Source organism: Hypanus sabinus, chromosome 2, assembly GCF_030144855.1.
Source record: "Hypanus sabinus isolate sHypSab1 chromosome 2, sHypSab1.hap1, whole genome shotgun sequence".
Taxonomy (NCBI): domain Eukaryota; kingdom Metazoa; phylum Chordata; class Chondrichthyes; order Myliobatiformes; family Dasyatidae; genus Hypanus; species Hypanus sabinus.
In genome coordinates this window covers 75,177,213-75,184,929 of record NC_082707.1, presented here as the reverse complement: position 1 = coordinate 75,184,929, position 7,717 = coordinate 75,177,213, and positions in this window count along the sequence as shown.

Below are 7,717 nucleotides of genomic sequence, written 5' to 3'. Positions count from 1 at the left end.
GGCAGGTGCAGTCATATTCATTGAAACTAATAAAGGAGGCAACTTTAATTAAACCGAGACCAATAAGATCCACCATTTTAATAAGATCACATGCATATCAAAGCAAAGAGAAAATATTGGTTCCTGTCTGAGATCAAAAGGGTAAACAGAAGAAATAGTAAAAATATAATTTAATCTGGAACTGGGTCATTTGTGTTAGACCTGTCTTGCAGTATGGGCCACCTGGTTACCATATTTATTGCAAAGAGATTTGTAGTATTTTCTTTATCATAATAAGAGGGGGTAGCACCCAATAGATAGTGACCTGAAAATAGGTGAGGACGGCACAAGAATCTTGGCAATTTAGATCAATTTATGAACAGTATTGAAATAGGGATAGGCCACTTAACAGTGTTGAGATAGTAAAGTAGCCGGCAGGTGACGCAGTGGCATCAACGCCGGACTTCGGAGCGAAGGCTCCCGAGTTCAAATCCAGCCAGCTCCCTTGCATGCTTTCCATCTGTGCTGGGTTGAGCGTGGAGCTAGCAACTTAGCCTCGTAAAAATAAGAAAGCCTGCTAAAAAAATGCTGTCATGATGGCGTCCCGATGACTCCACTCAGAGTTAAGGGTTTTTTTTCTTCTTCAGATTGTAAAGTGGGTCCCTTATTTTAAATAGGAACTGCTTTGAAAATTCTGCTTCTTTTCAAATCACATCTTGTTTCAGTTGTCAGTGAACCAGATTAGTAAACCTCCCTATTACTTTGATTGAGAGTTACGTGAGCTCCACTCTTCAGTGTTTTATTTTCATCTCCCTTTTCTCTGCCAACATAAAGGTGGTCCCCACAGGGGCATCTTACACTACATAGCTGTTGCACTTTTTATGCAGAAGGAGCGATTTGGGTGATTGATATGCCTGATTCATTTTGTTCCTTTTTTTGTGCAAGAGGAGGGATTTGGAGGGGGGGGGGGGGGTGTTCGATGTGCCTGAAACATTTTTCTCATTTTTTTTGTGCGGGTGGAGAGATTTGGGGTATTGATATGCCTGATCCTCCATTTTGTTCATTTTTTTGTGCGAGAGGAGAGACCGGGGGTGTGGGGGGGATGCAATATGCCTGATACAGGCCTGTTCGTTTTTTATGTGCGGGTGTTGGTGTTTGGGAGTCAATGTGCCTAGTCCGTTTTGTTTTTTTTTGCATGAGTAGAGGGATTTGGGGTTGATGTGCCTGGTATGTTTTGCTCAGTCTTTGTGTGCAAGGAGGGATTTGACGATTTCTTTCTTGGTTTCATGGCTACTCAGAGAACTGCAACTTTAGAGTTGCATACTTTGATAATAAAATGAACCTTTGAACGGTTGAACATCATATCTTCTATCCCTCCAAACAACATTGTTTAGATAGAAAATCACATTTCTAGGGCAGATACTATAGCTATTACACAGTCCACACGAAAGCTATATACAGGTGCCTAGAAAGTCATCCCTGATTAGTAACATTAAAAACTATAGTTTTATGGCTGGTGTGTCAAATAGAAGAGCAATCAAAAATGTAGTGTGGATTTGGATCAGAATCAGGTTGAGAATGATTTTTATGCTCACTTTGACCAACAGATCATGGAAGCACCTTCACAAACTCCTAGAGACCCCAATAACCCTCTGATTTCAGTCTCTGAGGCTGAAAGAGCATCCTTCCGGCATGTGAAGCCCTGGAAAGCATCTGGCCTAGAAAGGGTACCTGGCCAAGTACTGAAGACCTGTACAGATTAACTGGCTGGCGTATTCACTGATATCCTTAACCTCTTGCTTAGGCAGGCTTCAGTTATACCAGTGCGCAAGAATGTGGTAACCTGCCTCAATAACTATTATACAGTAGCACTTATATGCACTGTGATGAAATGCTTGGAGAGGTTGGTGATGAAACACATTAAATCCTGCATGAAGAGTGACCATTCTAGTTTGCTAACCGCCACAACAGGTCAACAGCAGATGCTATTTTATTGGCTCTTCACTCAACCCTGGAACACCCAGACAGCAAAGATACATAAATCAGAAAGCTCTTTATTGACTACAGCTCAGCATTTAATACCATTAATAAGCTAATCAATAAGCTCAATGATCTTGGCTTCAATACTTCCTGTGCACTTGCATCCTGGAGTTCCTCACTTGTAGACCCCAGCCAGCTTGGATTGGTGACAACACCTCTTTCACAATCACCATCTGCACAGGTGCACCAGAAGGCTGTGTGCCTAGCCCCTTGCTCTACTCACTTTATATACTTATGACTGTAAGGCTAAGCACAGCTCCAATGCCACATTAAAGTTTGCTGACGACTCCACTGCCACTGGCCAAAGCAAATGTGGTGACTAATCAGTAAATAGGAGGAAGATTGAAAATCTGGCACAATGGTGTCACAACATCAACCTCTCCCTCAATGTCAGCAAGAAGCTCATTATTGACTACAGATGGAGGAAATTAGAGGTCCATGAGCCAGCCCTCATCAGGGGATCAGAGATGGAGATGATTAACAAATTTAAATTCTTCAACATTACTATTTCTGGGTCCTGTACATAAGTACCATAACAAAGAAAGCATGGTAGTGCATCTACTTTCTTAGAAATTTGTGAAAATCTGGCATGTCATCTGAGTCTTTGACAAACTTTTATAGCCGTGTGATGGAGGGTATACTGACTGGTTTCTCCACAGTTTGGTATGGATCCAGCAATGCCCTTGAATGAAAAAACCTATAAAAGTACTGGATACAGTAGTCCATCAAGGGCAAAGTCCCTCACAGGATTGAACACATCTACAAGAAACAGTGTAGCAGGAAAACTGCATTCATCATCAGGAAGCCCCACCATCCCCATGCCATGCTCTCTTTTCACTGCTGCAATCAGAAAGGATGCAGAAGCTTCAGGATCCACACCACCAGGTTCAGGAACAGTTACTACCACTCAACCGTCAGGCTCTTCAATCAGAGAAAATATATTTTCTCAAATACAATCAGCTCAACAAAGAACTGTTCGCACAACCTATGGACTCACTTTCAAGGACTCTTCACCCAACGTTTCCAAAATTCATTGCTTATTCATTTATCTGTTTGTTTGTGGGTTTCTTTATTTATGTTTGTTTGTTTGTACATATGCATTTGCAGTTTTTTGCACATGGGTCAGTTGTCCATCTTGTGTGTGATTTTTCATTGATTCTGTGGTAACTCTATGTACCTACTGTGTATGTACACAAGAAAACTAATCTCAGGTTTGTACATGGTGGCATATTTGTACTTTGATAATAAATTTACTTTTTGAATAAATAAACTTGTTGAACTTTGAGTTGAGAAAAATACAATTTACTGGTACTGAAGACCATTGGGGATTGCTTCAGTTAGGAATCAGCGTGGACAGAGAGTGCCAAAAGAATTCTTCATTTAGAAGTTTCTCATCCAGGTGAAAATGCAATTAAAGGGACATCTCAATTCCCTGATGGACATGACCCTCTCATTTTCATGGAAGACTTCTCAGATCAGAAGATCACTTTAATCAGCAATGTGGCCTGAAACAGGATAGTTGTAACCTGGACTGTTACAAAAGAAGGGAGGAACTGAAACGTTTTTTAGAATACAACTCCTGTGGGTGTAAATCACAAAGAAATTAGCAAATGCAGTGCAACAAACCCAATTATGCTGATTGTGCACGGCCCAAGTTTTTCCAGTGGTAAGCAAGCAATAACAACTTTGAAAATTAAGTAGTATTAGTAGGCTGAGCAGATAAATAATATAAATTGCTGAAATTTTAGAGCATGGTCGCCATTGAATATGCAATCTGAGTGAGTACAGAATATAGCTGTTCAGCCCACTGTATCAAAGACAGGTGAGAAGGCCTGATTCCACAGCCTGAGCCACACTGAAGGGCTGCTCGACTTGGAAAAAGCACCAGGAAGCTGCATTTTATTTCTGCTCCTGATAAAAGCAAATATTAGAGAATAGGCAAGACAATCACTTTACTTGAAGAAACAATGCTGAAACCTGCGACCATAGTTTTCAATGAACTCCAAATACCATGATTTACTAGTACATTTATTGTATTGAAGTGTGTGTGTGTGGTGAAATCAAACTTAGGTTTCTGGAATGACTGGCAGATTGATTAGTACCGAGTAACGTTTTGCTGATCAATGTTTATATAACTCCTCAAGAATAACTAATGATCTGGCCTCCACCACTATCAGGGCAGAAAATTCCAAAGATTTACCAGCCACAGAGAGACGAAAATTTTCCACATCTCAGTTCTAAATGACAAGCTGCTGATTTTGTAGTCATGGTGTCCCTCTGTTTGTGACTTTCTCCACACCTACCCTGCAGTCCTTTTATGATCTTATATGTTTGAATAATCTCACTCCTCATCCTTGTAAACTCCAAGGAATGCTTTCCCAAACTGTCTAGCCTCTCCTGATAGGACAACTCTTTCATTCCAGGAATTAGTCTGGTGAATCTCCTTCAAAATGCCTAACGTTACAATATTCTTTATTAAGTAGGGGAACCAAAGCTACACAATGTTCCAAGTTAGCCTCATCACAGACAAGGGGAATTCTGCAGATGCTGGAAATCCAAAATGCTGGAGGAACTCAGCAAGCCAGGTAACATCTATGGAAATGAGTAAACAGACAGCGTTTTGGACTGAGACCCTCTGTTAGGACTGCAACACTCTATACAATTGTAATAACATTTCTGTATTCTTAAACTCCACCCTCTGCAATCAAGGTCAACCTGCTTAACTCATTGTTGGATCTGCCAACTAAGCTTTTGATTCAAGCACTCGAACACCTAATTCACTCTGAACTTCACTCATTTGTTGTCTATTTTATTTAGAGAAATAGCTCAGTAACAGGCCCTTCTGGCCTAATGAGGCCATGCTGTCCAGTTATACCTCTGTGACCAATTAACATACTAACCCATATGTCTTTGGAACCTGAAGCTCCCAGAGGAAACCTACACTGACTTGGGGAGAATATAAAATCTCCTCACAGACAAACTCCTGTTAGTCAGCTTCCTGCCGATTAAACTCAGTGGATCACAGCTTATGGCATTTCATATTTTAAACTGTATGTATTTTGTATTAACTGTTTATCCCTTATGGGATCTGTGCTGCTACCTCAGGGACAAGGCGATGCATTTTTCAACCTATTTATAGGATAAACTGCACAGTACTTGGTTTGGATTGTTCCATCCCAATCTTTAAACAATAAATTGTCACTTTTCTATTCTGTGAAGCATTTGCTTTCTGTGCTATTATTCATACCGAGATCAAGAGGGTTGAGAGCTTCAAGTTCCGAGGAGTGAACATCGCCAATAGCCTGTCCTGCACATCTAGATACCAGAGCCAGTAAAGCTCAACATTACTTCAATGTCTTCAGGAGGCTAAAGAAGTATGGCATATCTCCTTTGACCCTCACTTATTCTTTAATCGATGCACCATAAAAAGACATCTTATTCAGATGCATCATGGCATCTGCTCTACCCATGATTGCTAGAAACTGCAGAGTTATGGACACATCTCAGAAACCTCCATGGATACTTCTCACTGCCTCAGGAAAGCAGCCAACACAATCAAAAGTCCCACCCACTGCCATCGAGCAGAAGATACAGAAGCCTGAAAGCACACACCAGCAGGCTCAAGGTCAGCTTATACCCCACCATTATTAGACAATTTAACGGTTCCATAGTATAATAAAATGGACCTTTGACCTCATGATCTACCTCATTATGACCTTGCATTTCATGGTCAACCTGTAGGGCACATTCTCTGTAACACTTTATTTTGCATTGTTATTGTTTTACCTTGTATTGTTTCAATGCAATGTTGTAAAGAATTTATCTCTATGAACAGTATGCAAGTGTTTCACTGTACCACAGTACAATTATAAACCAACTTAACACAACTGAATTTAATACTTGCATGATTCATGATTATGCATCCCACAATAAAATTAACATACAACAACCCCAATATAGATGAACAGAACAATATAAAGCTTATTCATAATACACAAAGCATCACCATTTGGTCTTCGCTGTCCCATCTGTTCATTGAAATGCACTGTTGAGGACAATTCAGAATAGCAGATGCTTGTGTGCAAGTTCCTTAAATATCATAGCCATTGCAAATCAGTTATCAATGTTGGTCCAGTGACAGAGTGTAGCCCAGGGTCTGCAGTAATCTTCACTTAAGACAACCTCCCCTGACCTGATGGTCTTAATCTACCCGCTTTTCTTTCACAAGTGATATTGTTGCTTATCTTCTCCATTATCAAAGTTGTACCACATTCACCCTGGCCGGATGGCTGATGATCAGTCATTCCCTATAATTGGAGCCGCACAATGCAGAGCCTCCGAGATCTTCCAACAAATCTCAGGTTATAAACATTGCTAGTGGAATACGCTCCATTCTTCAGGGATCTTCTATTGCGAGTTCACAAGATCTTGACCTTCCAATGTTCAGCTCATGCACTAGAAAATACTCATGGGGTAGATCTGAACCTATACCCTTTTCCCCACGCCTCCAGCCCCCATCAATTACATAGAAGCAGATTTAGAGACTCAGTAAGGGCAACAGAAGATGCTGAATGCCAGTTAACTATTTATTTACAAAGATTGAAACACTCAGCCAAGTTACTCATGCTTGCCTGAGTTATGAAACTACGACACTTCTAACTCAAACAGGTACTTTGTAAAGCCTCCCCCCTCCTGAGTTACACAACTACAACACTAAACATCCAACAAACAGGCCATATTATCGGCAGCACATTTTCCCAATGGTTCTTCAGCTCTGGTCATGACCCAATCTGAAGGGAGCCCCTAGCTAAGAGTCTTGTACATATTATTCTTATGGGAGAACTGGCCAATCAGCGAAACAGCTTTTGACCCTTAAGTTAACCCTTCATGTTACATTTCACCCCTTGAAAGATGCAAAACCGTGACCTCAGGCTAGTATAACCACTACATATAAAATGCAAAACTATGATACCCAGTACCATAAGCCCAATGGTCACTATGGTAGTCCACCAACCTACTAGTGCCCCAAAAATCCACCAGCTTCCCCCGGAATCTTAATCTTATCCACCGACTGTTGGATGTGATCAGCCAAGTGAGTGATGTTGCCTGACCCATCAGGAATGTAGCTGCAGCAGTCTTGGTCGATAACAGCACAAGTGCCACCTTTCTCTGTGAGCAGGCAGTCTAAGGTAACTATTTGAACGGCCATTGTATTCGGGTCAGTTCATCCATCACATGCTTCAGCACTATGGGCATCTCCATCACAGAGGTCATAGGTGTCAGTTCCTGGGACAGCCTGGCCGTACCATACTGGGGAAAGGCTAACATCTAAAGTCTTACCACTTCTGTGATAACCCACTTATTGGGCCAACCATCGTGGGCAGTGTGTTCATCCAGGGCTCTGAGGTGGTGTATGTATGGCATCACATACCCCAGAGAGCAGACGCCATACCACCCTGTGGGGGGGAGCCACATATCCATTCAGTGTCCACCTACACAGCCCTATCTGGTGTAGAGACAGTTGTCCCAGGATACCATTCCTATTCACACCCGCTGTATCCCACTGACTGATTGGATGGGTGTTGATCAAATCACTTAAGAAACAATCCTTTCCCTTCCTTGTTGGCTGGGGAATCACTTTCAAGGACGGGATGGGCTAAACAATTAATAAGTAGGGATATACCAACCCTTAAAACAC